Here is a 13,660-nt window from a genome sequence, read left to right as displayed (position 1 = left end):
TCTAGCTGTACAGACCGAAATCTATTGAAATATAGTTAGTACAGTAAGGATAATGTTACCTACCCAGTAAGCATCTGTTCTTGGCATGTAGAGCTGTAGATTCCCATGCTTTGCATACTCCTGCTATCTAGTGTTGGGTACGGATGTTTGCAAGTTGTTTTTCCTCGAATCAGTCTTTCCAGTCAAATGGTAGAGTAACACCTCCTTTCGGTGATCGTGATGGTTTTCCCGCAGAGGGTGAGAATGGAGTTAGTGAGTGTAGAATAGAGATGTCCATGAGTATGAATGTAAATTGAGAACTACAACAACCACAGGAGAACGGGGAGGTGGGTGGGCATATGTGAATCTATAGATCTACATGTCAAGAACAGATGTTTACTGGGTAAGTAACATTATCCGTTCGAGGCATGTGAGCTGTAGATCACATGCTTTGCTTAGACTATATAACAGTATACTCACAAAGTGGTGGCTAACCTGTAGTGGTTGTAGTTGTTTAAAACAGTGTTTTAAGAATGGCTTGGCCTACATTTGCCTGTTGTCTCGCTAACACATCTACACAATAGTGTTTGGTGAATGAATGCGGTGTAGACCATGTTGCAGGCTTACAGATGTCGGCTATGAGAATACTCCCTAAGAAGGCCATAATAGCCCCTATTTTGTGAGTGGAATGTGCCAAGTACTTTTTGCTTTGGCACAACATGTTTGGAAACATTTTTCAATCCATCATGCAACACCTGACTTAGAGATGGGATTGCCTTTGGGTGGTGGCAAAAAAGCAACAAATAGCTGATTTGTTTTTCAAAATTGTGTGTTTTTTTCTACGTAATATAGTATAGCTTGTCTAACATCAACATCGGCTCTGCTACAGAATCAGGTTGAGGAAAGAACACGGGTATCTCAACTGATTGATTTTTTTTGATAATCAAGTTTATTAAATTTCGAAATTTGCATATCAAAACAATGGTAGCAATCAGACACGTTATATAGACACATTATACTAAATGGGATACGATTTAAACTCATTCAGCAATTGTGGGCGAAACCCTGCCCTCGCCCGTTGCTCACCACATACACGAACATTTGGACCCTTAACACTGGCGATAAATTAAACCATTTTCCCCATATTTTGCCAAAGAGTTCTGGGCATCCCCGGGCCTCGAAAAGAGGCTCTTCTTGAGCACCACACCAATCCACCCGCCGCCTCCAGCTCCTCATGGTGGGCGGCTTGGCCTGGGACCAAAGCAAGGTGATATCACGCTTTGCCACAGCCACTGCCGTGCCCAGAAATCTCTTGTCCTCTCGGGATCCATCAAGGCCATCGAACACTCCCAGGATCAGGCGTATCGGGTCATGAGGGACCTCCCACCCTAGAGCTTGCGTGAGTTCACGCTCCACCCCCGCCCAGAATGGCGCAAGAGCAGGGCATTGCCACACCATGTGGTAAAAATCGTCTGGGGAGTCTTCGCAGCGTGGGCACGCTAGGGAGGGCCGCATGCGGGTGCTGAACATGCGTGCCGGGGTGAGGTATGCCGCGTGGAGGTAGTAGAGTTGGACTAGACGCAACTTGGAGGAGGTCGTCAGAGTCTTGGGTGCCATAAGGGCGTCCCTCCAGTCCGCGTCTTCCATGGGACCCAGCCACCCCTCCCACTGGGCACGGAGCGAGTCTAAAGATGCGGGCCATTATTCACCAGGGAGCGATCAATCCGTGATACCCCCCCTCTGCCCAGATTTCCCATCATCACCTCGGCTTCCAGGGGACTAAATTCGGGTAGGGAGGTGGGGGGTCGGAATGTGGGCCTGCAGGGCGTGTCTCAGCTGCAAGTATTCGTAGAATTGGAGGAGTGAAAGGAGTGGCGGTGTTGAAGGTCTGCAAACGATCTGACATGGTCCCCCACCCAAATTTCTCCAAGCAGCGAGATCCCGATGTGGTCCCATTTACGGAAGTTCTGGAGGGACGAGACCTCCTCTAACCAGGCCCCACTCCACAGAGGCGTCTGCCTGGTGAGTTTCCGATCTCATTTAACGTACCGTAGGGCGGTTCGCCATGCCATGAACACCGTTCTAGTGATGGGAGGGAGAGCCTGTGGGACTGGGCTCCCATACAGGTATGCCTGGAGATTGCGCAAAGTCCGTCGACCAGAGCTCCACTCGGTACGCCGGGTCAGGCCAGCCGCCCTCGAACCAGTCGTGGATCACGATCAGTCTCGTGGCCGGATAGTAGAGGTGGAGATTGGTCACTCCCATTCCTCCATCATAGGGGGGTATGCAGCAGTGCACTAGGGACACGCGTGGTCTCCCTCCTCCCCATAAAAATTGGGTGAGGACGCCGTCCAACTCCCGAAACCAACCGCCTGGGAGATGAGTGGTCACGTTTTGTAAGATGTATAGGAAGCGGGGGAGGACCATCATTTTGAAAAGGACACTCCTACCGAGGGGATTAAGGGGAAGGGTCTGCCATCTTCTGAGGTCCGCCTTGGCCGTTGTGACCAGGGGCGTGATGTTCAAGGCCCACTCAAGCTCCGGGAGGAGGGCCAGCCACACCCACAGGTACTTGAAGGATTGCCTCCGGAGGGGGATGGTCGTTTGCCAGTTGAAGCACGCCCGGGAAGAGTGCAAGGGAACTAGGGTGGACTTTGCCGGATTGAGCCTGAGGCCAGAGACCCGTTCAAAAGCCGAAAGGGCATCTAGACATTGCGGGCCAGAGCTCTCCGGGTCTGCCAAGAAAAGGAGGACGTCATCAGCGTAGAGGGCCATTTTGTCGATCTGGTGCGGATCCCAGGCCCAGCCGCGAATGAGGGGGTCTTGACGGATGAGGGAAGCCAGGGGCTCCATTGCTAGTGCGATAGGAGCGGCGAGAGCGAGCAGCCCTGGCGGGTGCCCCTCCGGATAGGGAACGCCTCCAAAAGTACGCCGATGATGAGGACCCTCGCCCTGGGGGTAGAGTAAAGGACCCAGATGAGGCGTCGGAAGGGGAGGCCGAAGCCCATCCTCTCCAACACGTCCCCCAGGTAGCCCCAATCCATTGGATCAAATGCTTTTTCAAAGTCTATGAAAAACAGTGCAAGATACGGGGTGAAGATATTGCGATGCGCGAGATGGAGACGGCGTATGCAGTGCCGGGTTCCCCGGGCGGGCATGAAGCCGCATTGATCGGGGTGCACCACTTCTTGTAAGTGGGGACGGAGCCTTTGGGCTACCACGGTGGCGAAGAGTTTTACGTCTGTATTGATAAGGGAGATGGGACGGTAGTCCGTACACACGAGGGCGGGCGGCTGAGTCTTCGGGAAGACTACGATAGTGGCCACATCTGTCTCTGGTGGGAAGGACCCTACTTCGACTACGTGTTTAAACAGGTCTTGTATGTGCGAGACCAAAAAGTCTCGGTAGGCCGAGTAGTATTCTTGGGGGTAACAGTCGGGCCTGGGCGTTTTGCCGGAGCGCAACAGTGAGATAGCCCCGTGTATCTCTTCCAGGGTGAAAGGCCAGTCTAAGAACTCTGAGTCCGTCTGGGAGAGGCAAGGCAGCGGAGTCCCGGTCTCGGTCAGCAAAGCCGCCAGTGAGGTCCAGAGTGGGTGGGCTGTGTAAAGGGCAGTGTAGTAGCCCGCGAACGTCTGGGCAATGCCTTGGGAGGTAGTGTGATGGGCTCCGGTTCCATCCCGAATCTCGGGAATAATGAGATTGGCTCTCGGGTATGACATCAGATTGTGGAGAAGTTTGCCATTTTTATCACCCCAACCGCACACACGCACAACCGATGAGCGCCAGAGCATTTTAGCGAACTTCAGCGAGATCTGGCAAATTTCTTCTCGGATCAGTGAATGCTGTTGGGCGGAGTCATCGCTATCGTTGATAGCCTGGGCATCCTCCAACTGCGCCGCCTGGACCTCCAGCTGAGTGAGTCGGGCGGATTTTTCCAGTCCTTTCGCATGGACCAGACCCCTAGCCAACCCGCGCATCACGGCCTTGCCGGCCTCCCACAGCGTGCCCGGCGAGGGGACCGACCCCGCATTGGTAGAAAAATATTGCAGCAGTTCCTATCCGAGGGACTCCGCGAAGTCCGCATCCTGCAGGAACCAGGCATTCAGTTGCCATACCGTGCGGGGGTGACCGAGATGAAGGGAGACGGGGGAGTGGTCTGAGATACCCCATGGCAGACCCTCCAGCATTTCGCGTTTCGCGATTCACAAAAAAATCGTGAAACAGCTGGTAAGCGCGACGGGCGCGATATTTACCAAACTGCCCGCGAAAATAACTCTCCCAGTAGGCATGACAAAATTATGCAATTTTATTGGCTGTGCGCCCATACGTCATGCCGTTCATACGTCATCCCGTGAAACGGCGCTTTACAACCGTATTAGATGCCTGCTTCCTCGATTATTTACAAAAGTTATGAACGAGGAGCGAGGCGAGGAAAGTATCGCTTCTCTTCTCTTCAGCTTGCAGGCTCGACTGGAAAGAATGTCAAAATTACAATTCCAGCGCCGGGACGGAAGGGGCGCGCAGAGAAGGGAAAGGACTGTCTTTTCTTCTTGCGCACAGAATACACTGTCTGCTTTGCCGATTCAACTGCCCTCCCACTTTCTTTCTTCCTCCCTTTTCTTCCCCCTCTTTGTGTAGCAGTTTCTCTCTTACTGAAATCCCTGCCTTCAGAAACGGTTCTCCCCCTTTCTTTTCTTGGTTCGGTGATTTGTTTCCTTGTGAAATGGATCCAAAAAAGAAAAACATTGTAATTGACGTCTTTTTGTGATATTTTACATTTCCAAAGCAGTGCTTGAAATGGATAAATAGAAGTGCAGGTACTCTAGTACCTGCTTGTTTCTGAGAAGTGCCGGAACTCTCTCTCTCTCTCTCAATATAAAACAAACATTTACAATGCAATGGTTTCGGCATTATTAAAGGTAGAGCTATTGGCATTGCTCATGACATTTTTTTTTTTTATCCTAAATAAATGGCATTGTCATTTACAATGCCAATAGCTTAATCGCTGGCAAATGCATGACCTATTGCATTTACACCCACAGAACCAAACACACAAAGCCACCCCCACACACATACAGAGCCACCCACACAGAGCCACCCACAGAGTCATTCACATAGAGCCACCCACACACACACAGAGCCACCCACACACACACAGAGCCACCCACACACACACAGAGCCACCCACACACACACACAGAGCCGCCCACACACACACAGAGCCACCCACACACACACAGAGCCACCCACACACACACAGAGCCACCCACACACACACAGAGCCGCCCACCCACACACAGAGCCACCCCCACACACAGAGCCACCCACACAGAGTCACCCTCACACACACAGAGCCACCCACAGAGAGCCACCCACACACACAGAGCCACCCACAGAGAGCCACCCACACACAGAGCCACCCACACACAGAGCCACCCACACACAGAGCCACCCACACACAGAGCCACCCACACACAGAGCCACCACACACACACACACACACACACACACACACACACACACACACACACACACAGAGAGCCACCCACACACACAGAGCCACCCACAGCCACCCACACACACACACACAGAGCCACCCACACAGAGTCTCACCTATAACTGAGTCTGCTTCTTGGAAAGCGGGGAAGAGGCGACCCATTGATACCGACTCCAGCAGTTGGTGTCCGTAAGGGGCAGAGCCCACATTCCTTTCCATGCACTCACACTTCTAACTGCTCCTAAATGTCTGTGGAGGGCATGCCTGGTGGAGGGATGTAGAGGGAAAATGTTGCCTTCCTGGTGGTATTGGCCCCTTTCTTAAATGGATTCCTAGTGGTTCCCAGACACTTAACAGCTGCTGACCTATTCACATGTCTACAGTCTGCAAATATGCGCTCCCTCCTTGCTGAGACAGAAACTGCAACATTTGGGGACAGACACTGTTGCTGAGGGACTGGTGCCAGCGTAGAGAGACAGGCAGACTCTTACTGTTGTAAGGACGGACATGGTGTTGGGGCAGACCTCAGTGGTGAGGATGGGCACTGGTGCTGCGAGGCATACTCAAGTGTAGGTGGCGACGGATGTATGGGAGGGACATGTATGGGGATAGACACTGGTATGAGGGACTGATACTGGGGGAGGGGTGGACACTAAGTGACAGACACTGGTGAAGTGGAACAGACACTGGCGACAGGAGCCAGACACAAGTGTAGGTGGCGACGGATGTATGGGGAGGGACATGTATGGGGATAGGACTGGTATGAGGGACAAATACTGGTGTTAGGGCTAATATTGGGGGAGCGGTAGACACTAAGCAGCAGACACTGGTGAAGGGGAACAGACACTGGTGAAGGGGAACAGACACTGGTGAAGGGGAGCAGACAGTGGTGAAAGGGAGCAGACAGTGGTGAAAGGGAGCAGACAGTGGTGAAAGGGAGCAGACAGTGGTGAAAGGGAGCAGACAGTGGTGAAAGGGAGCAGACAGTGGTGAAAGGGAGCAGACAGTGGTGAAAGGGAGCAGACAGAGGTGAAAGGGAGCAGACAGAGGTGAAAGGGAGCAGACAGAGGTGAAAGGGAGCAGACAGAGGTGAAAGGGAGCAGACAGAGGTGAAAGGGAGCAGACAGAGGTGAAAGGGAGCAGACAGAGGTGAAAGGGAGCAGACAGTGGTGAAAGGGAGCAGACAGTGGTGAAAGGGAGCAGACAGTGGTGAAAGGGAGCAGACAGTGGTGAAAGGGAACAGACAGTGGTGAAGGGGAAAAGACAGTGGTTAATGGGAGCAGACAGTGGTTAAAGGGAGCAGACAGTGGTTAAAGGGAGCAGACAGTGGTTAAAGGGAGCAGACGCTGGTGAAGGGGAACAGACGCTGGTGAAGGGGAACAGACGCTGGTGAAGGGGAACAGACGCTGGTGAAGGGGAACAGACGCTGGTGAAGGGGAACAGACGCTGGTGAAGGGGAACAGACGCTGGTGAAGGGGAACAGACGCTGGTGAAGGGGAACAGACGCTGGTGAAGGGGAACAGACGCTGGTGAAGGGGAACAGACGCTGGTGAAGGGGAACAGACGCTGGTGAAGGGGAACAGACGCTGGTGAAGGGGAACAGTCAGTGCTGCTGAGGGACTGGTACTAGTGTATGGGAACAGGCAGACAGACACCTGTGTGAGGACAGACACTGGTGTTGGGGCAGACATCAGCGGTGAGGGTGGACACTGGTGGCGGGAGACAGAAATGAGTGTAGGTGGCAACAGATGTCCGGGGAGGGACATGCATAGGGACAGACACTGGTATGAGGGACAGATATTGGGGGAGGGGTGGACACTAAGCAACAAACGCTGGTGAGGGATGCCGGCTAAATGGCTGTGTACACAGTACCCGCACTATGCAGACAAAATGTCACACACCTGCTGCCGGCCCCAGGGTTGTAGGCTACAAGCTGTGTAAAATACTTTGTAAGTGAATAAAGGTTTTTGAAAAAAAAAAAAAAACCAAACGCTGGTGAGGGGGAACAGACTGGAGAATGGGGTCCTGTACTGTTTAAGAAAGAGAGAAAGAGATGAGCTGTGGGACAGGTGTGGGAGCAAGTGAGATAAGGGAGATGAGACAGGCGACAGGGCTCCCCGGCATACTGAGGGGGTGGGAGACCGTGAGGAGGCGACAGAGTGAGACATGAAGAGGGGAGGGTGCGCGGGAGAGAGAAGGGAAAGGAGATTGAAGAGAAAAGAGGGAAGGCCAGGAAAGAGTGGAAAGACCGAGGAGGGAGAAAGAGCGAGAGAGACAGACAGAAAAAGAAAGAAAGCGTCAGCCATACGGATTCAACATGACTTAAGGTTTTGTCAGCATCTTGCCCACTGGAAAGCAGCCTCACTTCAGCCTTCTTTCAAACTGCAAAAAGCTAGAAGTGGTTTTCAGAGGCTGGAATGTCGGGGACTCTCTTTTTCAATGGAGTGACACACACTAGATGAAGTCTCACCCTGGGCCTGATCCAGCCCATGTGAGGGCCAGGGTACAACGTGCAGGCTTTCATGAAACATCTACTTTTACTACAAGTTGGCAGTTAAAGTTCGTATAAACTCAACAGGGACACTTGACACCTCGATCTATTCTCTCAAGGCACAGGATCCATTACAATGTGACCTCAAGCCCCCTAACCAGGAAGACAGGCCGCCTGGAAGGCGACTGGTAAGATAGCTAAGTGGGATAATGCATGTGCAGCGGATAGCTGTCTGTAACCTTAATGTCAGATTTTCGAATTCTGGTGGGGCCACGCAGACTTTCATGCATATAAGGTCGATTAAATGACTATGTCCAATACAGCCATCTTAACCAAGTGCCTACATACAATTCGGTTTATATAATGTGCTATGTATTGTAATTACCTTATAACTAGGCACAAGCACTTCACTCCATTATAGGATTTTGTTTGCAAGTGGCTTACAGTTTAGGACTACAAGTTCCAGAATTCAATGGAGGTGGACGAGATACTGACACCTGAGACAGCAGACATCAACAATGCTATGTATAGGTACACAAATATATGGCTAGCGTGGTAGAGAAAATAATATGAGACTTTTTCCTGAATTATGTTACTGTGGATACTTCCTGCACTGAAGGCCTTGCTCCTCCCTGTATGGTTTACTTTCACTGACCCCACTCCGATCCCTTATCTCACGCGCTATCGAGTCCGGTGAGATCCACGCAGCCCGTCCGGAGGCGAGCAGGAGACGGAAGGTGGGCTGCAGGCGGCTGGCGAAACAACAGGGGGAGAAGAGACGGGAGGGAGAAGAGGGAGGAGACGGTGGAAGGAGAGGCGCAGGGAGGTAGAGACAGCGGAACAGAGACGAGGACGCCGAAACAGAGATGTAACTAGGCACAAGCACTTCACTCCCTCCCAGGATCCAGAGGCTGCAGTCACAATATATGGGCGGCTTTCAAAACAAAAACAAAATTAATATCCCAAAGACGCGAGGCTGTCTCTAACGAAAAACAAAAGCCGATACTCAGAGCCCAAAAACTGGGAATGCGAACCAAACAGACCTTGATCCAGCAGAAGAGAGAATAATAAAAAGGTTGCAAATGTTTTGAAAACACAAACCGGAGTATTTGAGCAGCACAGCGTGTGATCCTTCGAATGACAAACAAGGTGTGTTTAACGGAGCTTTGTGCCAGAAGGCATAAAGCTGCTCCTAGCAGCAAAGGAAGCATGCTGTTTAAAGGCTGAGCCCGACGATCCCCGTGGGTGCAAGCTTAACGTGTCTTAAATACGCAGGACATGTAACTGGAGCTTCCTCGTGGCATAGGGGATTCACTGCAGGCTCCCTCTCGTTTAAACTATCAACAGACTATTTGGCTTTTCATAAAAGATTTGTGTTTTTCAACCTAGTTGTAGCATTGCGCCACGGCATAAATGAGGCCAGGCTGACCATTCAAACGTTTAAAAACAGGCTGCAACGTATTAATTTGCAGTTAACACAAGCAAGGCACATCAGTTACGAAGTAACCTATAAGAAGCATCACTAATCGGTCTGTAGGAAGACTGTTCCATTAAAAAAAAGGCATACATTCAAACAGCGCTGCAAATCTCCTATACACAAGTACGTGCAGAAAGGTTTGAGTACAATGCAATTAAACTCAGAAGAGAGTTGTCCGCCGTTTATGTATGAAAGAAGAACGTTTTTGCATCGGCAGCAATAACGTGTTTGAAGATTTTTGCTTATTTTTTTTAATTGTATGTACGAAAACTGCAGAAAGGCCATCATTGCGTAACTTGAATAAGTTCTTCCCTTCACATTAGTTTTACACCCTAACACGCCCGCCCTCGGCAGTTGAGTAACCGAACGGAGCTGTTCACGTCTACATTATCACACCTCTCTGCGGCTAGCAGGGCCTCCACAGGGGGGGGCTTCCGCGCGGGGGAAATAATCTATTCAACGAGTCAAAGCCGACCATTGTAACATAGCTAATACATAACCTGCAACTATGCTTTGCTCGTGGGAGGTGGGGGATAGTTAGTTACAAGGCAAATGGTGGCAGCTGTTGTGCACGCACGCTTCCTCGCATCTGCAGGCATGGAAAGAGAAAGAGGACTGCCATAAACCCTACTTCTACCACTCTATTTCTACAACACAGGGGCAGCGAACCGGCACCGTCTCCGGCGCTCCTCGTGCTTCCAGCGAACAGTGACCGGAAGGGCTCGCTCCGCGGGCTCTGCCCCGCAGGGCAGTGCAGCGTCCCATCGCTTCCACCGCACCGTGAAAGGGGCCGTCTCTCTGCCCTTCTACCGTGCGGTGGAAGAGAAGCTCCCGCTTTCTCTTTCCCCTTCCAGTTAGAGCGCAGTGACCGAGACGCGGCAGCCTACGGCAACGGGCACATACTACGAGCCAGCTCGTCTGCAGGATACGGACTACATCTGACTAGGGATGCACGCGTTAGGTCTTAAAGCGAGGGGACGTTCATGCAATCCCTTTATATGGCACCTGAACCTAAAGTCTCGTGGTGCAAATCTGGCCGCCCGTGTCCTCTACAAATACGGAGGTTTTCACACCCGCCCTCTGCATTTATTTTCTTATCTGCAAATACGGGAGAACTTAGAAACTTGCTCAATTCAGAAAGCGGGGACTAATAAAACAAGCACAACGAGAGGCGGGGGGGGTGGGGGGCGGGCGAGCAGCACAACCTTCCTCCAGCGGCGGTCGGAGGAAATTGCAAAACAAAAGCGCCGGCAAAAAAAAAAATGAAGTAAACGCCCAGCTCCGAATGACGATGAAAAAGGGGCGGGACTTAAAAAAGAGACAGAAACGCCCATGAATCGCATCAAGGCGGGGGAAAATAGTAATGACACACATCTCTTCCAATGGCTAGCCTCTATTTACGAAGCTAGCCAATGGAAGAGAGGGGCAGGATTAAGCCCCACTGTTTAAGTCATTAAATCTTCGGCTTCGCTGAGGGACGGTAGCCTCGACCTAAAAAGTGCCGTGTACTACGTACTGGACAGTACCGGCCCAATGAAAGCAATGTTCCAAAGTGAAGCTGTGGGAAAGAAAGGTTAAAAACATGAAAAATAACTAAATAAAGCCAAACCGAGTGATAGCAAAGTGGGCAGATTGATTTTATTCATACCTAAACACATTTGCGCCACTCTACAGAGTTTCAGTGAAGCTCTACTTTTGTTTACTTGTCTTCCTTTGAATAGCGTTGTTTTCGCCCGGGCGGGGAACTAGTGCACCAGTGCTGGAGGCACTGCAACACATGGATTGGAAAACAAAATGTGTTCTGCGTCTCGGTGTTCAGGGAATTAATTGGTCTTTTTATTATACTGCTTACATTCTGTAAGGATATAAGCAATGGACATTGAAATGGGTCCATTCCATGCCCTTAACTTTTCAGGCAAAAGCACTCACTGATTTCTGAATAGTGAGTGTAAAAGCGTTAAAGTAACCATGTTTTTCCTGCTTACATTTCACATGCTTTACTTAATTTTGCATTCCCTATGAGTATTTGCTTTTTCCAGGATAATGTTACTTTTTTTTGTAGGCAGGATATTGCTCTTGTCTAGTGTGTAATTTAAATTGAGCCGCATCCAGGTGTTTATAGCGGGCACAATTGGGTTATAGTTGAGGCAGTGCAAGTTTCTCTCAGTGGGCGGTATGGTGTTTAGTGGGGGAGAGGATGTGACACCATGGTCAGAGCTACTGAATTTGGAACTGGGGAACCTGGTTCTGAAGGATGATTATTGCGAGATGTCCGTCTAGTCAGCACTACCCATAAAAGGGAGTCAGTGCACGCAACACAAGAGGCTGTACCTCTGCACCCAGGGAGAGATGGGGGTCTGTGTGACTGCACCCAGGGAGCAAATGGGGGCTGTGTGACTGCACACATGGAGCAAAGGGGATCTGTGCGACTGCACCCAAGGTGCGGTGAAAGTGGTGCCCCGGCAGGGGTGCACTCATGGGCGCTAGAAAATCCCAGGGAGAAATACGCCCCTTCCCACAAGGTTAGTAGGTTAGTAGATTGGAGCTGTGCTTCTGTAGAGCTGCAGAAACTTTAACCATGCCTATTTCAAAGAGGAATACTATGCTAAAACAGGTTCCATTGTTTTAGGGCTGAAAAGAAATGATTTCGAGTAAAATAAGGTGCCGCAATAATGCCGCAAAATTTATATTTTTGTGCCGCAAAATTTTTACTTTTATGCCGCTATATCCTGGGGGGTCTGCCTAAGGAAGACTGTGGACCCCGACATCAATTGACAGTCCACGGCAGATAGTAGAAACAGGTCGATAAGAGAGTGGGTGCGGTGAGCCGCGGACGTGTGGGTATACTGGACCTTACGGGGATTCCACACCCTCCAGGCATCACAGAGACCCAGGGCCGAGGACCAGTCGGATAGGCATTTTGCAGAGGCAAGGCAGGCCGCCGATGGGGCCCCCCGTCGTGTCAAGTGAGGGCTGGAAGACGGCGTTGAAGTCACCTCCTATCACCGTCAGGCCTTGTGGGAAGGAGGAAAGCACCAGTGTGAGGCAGCAGAGGACAGGGGCCATGACGGCGGGAGGAATGAATGTGCATAAGAGATTAATGGGATGACCCTCAATCCTACCCGTTAAGGCCACATAGCGGCCTTGTGCATCTGTGTCGGCTTGTGTCAGGGTGAATGGCAGCCCCTTCCCGGAGTAGAATGGCCATTCCCCGGGAGCCCCTCGTGAACCCAGAATGCCAGACCCTGTCGAACCCATATCGGGCGGGGAAATTACATTGTGAGCCCAGAAGGTGCGTTCCTGCAGGAACAGGATATCTGGTGCGTACCCGTGGGCGCTTCGAAGGACAGCAGTGCGTTTTATATGGTCTAGTAGGCCGTTGACATTCCACGAAAGAACGTGGAGGGGCCTAGGTAGGGTGGACGCCATCGGGGTGAGTAATATAGGGTAGAGGAGGAGCAAGCGCAGGCCGTGTCAGGTCCCTATTCCTTTAGCCGGGGCTTCCGGGCAGGAGGTGTGGAACAAAGTGAGTCTTGTGTCATTGCCGGTGGCGTGTATGCATTCGTGGCTACCAAAAGGAACAGAGAACAGCGGCCCGTGGGCAGCTAAAAACAACGAACAAACTGGAGACAACGGTCTCCCCCCCGTACAACCTAACTCCCCCCACCCTACACTTCTGAACATTAAGCATCTGTCGCCCTGAAAACGAAAGCAAGTTAAACAACAATAAGATTGGTCGCAAAGCTAAAACGATTAGCGGAACATGACTGTGGCAGAGATGGACCCCACTCCATGTGATTGGATGAGAGAATCGTGAATAGCTGCAACTACACGTTGGGCAAGTAAACAACAAGAAATGGAGTCCGGGGAGTGAAGGAGGGAGTAGTTCTTGGAACCGTTGATTTCGAGGAGAGTGGATCCCACCCTTCATGGGGGTTTGAAGACCATCACCCTCCCGGCGCCCCCGAAGGCCGTGAACAAGCTCTCTCGCTGTGTGTGATCATTCAGGGGACCTCGGGTTCTCTGGTTCCTCGGATCATTGGGCTCCTAGACAGGTCAGAGTCGGAAATGGCATTGCGCAAATTGTTAGAGGGACCCAGGCAGTCACTCAAGTCAATCAGTGAGGTGGTCGTGCTGGGAGTATTGGAACCCCGAACCAAAACTCGAGAGGAGGTGCGCTGGGGCGTTGCCCCCGGAGAGCGGGATGTCTCCCCCC

The 13,660-nt window shown here is 51.4% G+C and overlaps 1 protein-coding gene across 18 annotated transcripts in view; it reads right to left on the bottom strand.

The window, feature by feature from the left end:
* The window catches only part of PPFIBP1 (PPFIB scaffold protein 1), a 978,725-nt gene that overhangs the window by 265,467 nt on the left and 699,598 nt on the right, over positions 1-13,660 (bottom strand). The window lies entirely within an intron of this gene.

This window comes from Lissotriton helveticus, chromosome 1_1 (assembly GCF_964261635.1).
Source record: "Lissotriton helveticus chromosome 1_1, aLisHel1.1, whole genome shotgun sequence".
Lineage (NCBI taxonomy): Eukaryota > Metazoa > Chordata > Amphibia > Caudata > Salamandridae > Lissotriton > Lissotriton helveticus.
This window is presented reverse-complemented; position numbering and strand designations above follow the sequence as displayed.